This window comes from Coffea arabica, chromosome 2c (genome assembly GCF_036785885.1).
Source record: "Coffea arabica cultivar ET-39 chromosome 2c, Coffea Arabica ET-39 HiFi, whole genome shotgun sequence".
Lineage (NCBI taxonomy): Eukaryota > Viridiplantae > Streptophyta > Magnoliopsida > Gentianales > Rubiaceae > Coffea > Coffea arabica.
Genome location: NC_092312.1, coordinates 28242046 through 28245156, shown reverse-complemented (window position 1 = coordinate 28245156; position 3111 = coordinate 28242046). Strand labels below are relative to the sequence as shown.

Genomic DNA, 3111 nt, shown 5'->3' with positions numbered 1-3111 from the left:
CACATTTTCAGAAGACTCTTTATTTTATGGCGTGCTCACGCCAGAAACTGAGGAGATATACCTAAAGCCGGACCCGCGGGATTGGTAGCAGCAGGGCTAACTAGGAAACCAAGCCCACGTGAACCCGACGCATGGAATCAAAGCCCAGGCTCCAAAAGAAAGTAAAACCCAGACATTTCTTGGTCTCTGTGGGCGGTGGCTTCAAAAAGGAAAAAAGGCCAGAATCACGTCTGATCAATTAGAGTAGCTTGAGTTTCAATTTGGAGTCAGACGTCTGGGGTCCTTCGGTCTTTCACAGCAATTAGTCAAAGCCAGATTCACGTCTAATAGATTAGCTTAGCTTTAGTTTTCTTTGGCTCCCATCTGTCAGACATTACAGACGATTTACTCTTTGCTTTTGGCTTCTGTACGACTTCCCTATTAGACTTTTGCTTTTACTTTGGTCTCAGTGGTACGAACACGAAACCCCACAAAGGGAAGCAAGGCTTTTCAGCCGTTCCTTCGCTATTTCACTTTTCCCAATCCTTTTGATAATTAAGTTGAATGATATCAATTGAACCACGCGAGATTGATACGATGAGGAGCGGTTAGTTTTCTTCTCTACCCAAAGGTTGACGCGAGGGCGCGGTCCATAACATCTGTGAGATCTAATCGAATTTTTATTATTTCTTCCAATTCGTTACTATTCGTGCGTTTCCTGGATTAATTGTTTATGGATATTTTATTAATTGAATATCAACGGCCGGGTATTTGATTTAATTTAATAGCCTACCGTCACATTAACTAAATTGAATCCATAATTGTTCATTTAATTGATACCTAATGACAACCACCATAATTGACTTTATATTGGGAGAATGCAAGATCTAATTTAAATAAACCCTCTTAGCGTGTTTATTGGTTAGGGTTAGGTTTTTCCAGTTTTAATGCAACTGGATAATTAAATTCCTACGGTCGTACCTAGGGTTGTTTTTTGGTTAGAGAAGCAGTCAACGGTCGTACCTTGACTGTCAAAAAGGTAAGGAAGAACTGGCTGTCAGAACTTATTGATAGCTATAACCAACTTAATGACGGATGAATGAAATATCTCTGCATCGATGATCATTTAATTGGCCGTGCTTGAAAAGTTAATCATTTGGGTAAAATTTTATTAATTACTATTTTTAGTAAATTGTACTTGTGGAGTTATCTTTTGAATTTTATTTATTTTATTTTCATTTCCATCCCATTAATCATCCCCCAATTTTATTCTATTGACTTGGAAAGAAACAACTTCCTACCCACTTCCTGTGGAATCGACCCTACTTGCCATTATACGCAAAATTAATATTTTTATAGATAAATCTGGTATATCGGATAAAGCAAACTCTTCGGGAACAGGATGAATCAAGTAACCTACTGTACACCTAGGGTCCCTGCTCCAGTATTTAGATTTGTTCCATAATTAATTGAGGTGGTAATTAGGACTTTTTAGTAATTATTATTGCACAGATTCAGCACCTGTCAATTTTTGACACCATTGCCGGGGAAACGGTGTTTTGGTTAATTTTGTTTCTTTTTAAGTTGTTCTCTTTGGATTTGTCTAACATTTTTCTAGTTTATGCCCCATTCTTCTCATACAGGTGAATTGATTTTTTACCCAAAAGTAGTGAAGACTGCGCGCCAAACTAAGAAAGAGACCAGATAGCTAAGGAAAGAGCAATCCAGCACTGCATCTCAGAGACTGGATCCGGAGGTTGAGTCAACAAATTTGAGTTGTTAAAATTTAAGTGACCCAAGCCAAGAGGACATCCCTATGGCGAATGCAAGGACACTAAGGGAGCTGGCTGCTTCGGAATTGTCCCAACAGCCGTTGTGCATCACATTTCCAACTCTAGTTGAGAATACCTCTTTCGAACTGAAGTCAGGATTAATTCACCTCCTACCCACGTTCCATGGCATCTCGGGTGAGGAACCCTATAAATACATTCAAGAGTTCGATGTGGTATGCTCCAGTATGAAGCCTCCAGAAATTACTGAGGAGCAGATTAAACTTAGAGCCTTCTCCTTCTCTCTCAAGGATGCAGCGAATGATTGGTTGTACTACCTACCTGCAGGTAGTATCACCACATGGACCCAACTTAAGAAGAAATTTTTGGAAAAATTCTTCCTTGCGTCCCGGACTACAAGTCTAAAAAAAGAGATATGTGGCATTAAACAGTACCCTGGAGAATCCCTATACGACTATTGGGAGAAGTTCAATAAGTTGTGCACTAGGTGCCCACAACATCAAATTAGTGAACAACTATTGATCCAATATTTCTATGAGAGCCTCTAGTCGTCTAATAGGAGTATCATTGATGCTGCAAGTGGGGGAGCATTGGTGAACAAGACACCAAGGGAAGCATGGTTACTCATTGAATTGATGGCAGAGAATTCTCAACAGTTTGGCTTCCGTGAGAGTAACCCTACCCGTAGGGTCAACGAGGTAGAGACGTCGTCCATTCAGCAGCAGATATCAGAGCTGACATCTTTTGTTCGACAATTAGTTGTGGGAAACATGCATCAAGCAAAGGCCTATGGAAACTGCACAAATGTGGGCCACCCCATTGACTCATGCCCTATGTTGCAAGAGGATGGGGCTGAACAAATGAATATGGCTGGAGGCGTACCCGCGCCTCGTAGGCAGTATGACCCATACTCTAACACGTATAATCCGAATTGGAGAGACCACCCCAATTTCAGCTATGGGAATAGGTCACAAAATTTATTCTCCAATCGTCCACCGGGATTCCAGCAACCATGGCAACCAACACTACAACTTTCGTCATCTAACTCAGGAAGTTCTTTAGAAGATATTGTCAAGAGCCTGGCCATGAGTACTACTCAGTTCCAACAGAAAATCAGAGCGGGCATGAAAAATCTGGAGATTCAAATAAGTCACATGGCAACCGCGATTAATAGCTTGGAGTCCCAAGTTTTTGAAAATTGCCATCGCAACCCGAGACAAACCCCAAAAATGTGAGTACCATGACATTAAGGAGTGGTAAAGAAGTGGAGGGGCCTAAGACCACGAACCTGAAAGATAAGAGTGAGGAGGAGATAAAAAAAGAGATTGAGGAAGAAAGACAC

At 41.0% G+C, this 3111-nt stretch overlaps 1 non-coding gene across 1 annotated transcript; it reads right to left on the bottom strand.

The window, feature by feature from the left end:
• Positions 1–2167: 2167 nt before the first annotated feature.
• Positions 2168–2274, bottom strand: LOC113733513 (small nucleolar RNA R71). Its single transcript, XR_003459026.1, has one exon. It is a non-coding gene; the product is annotated as a small nucleolar RNA R71 (small nucleolar RNA).
• Positions 2275–3111: the final 837 nt, after the last annotated feature.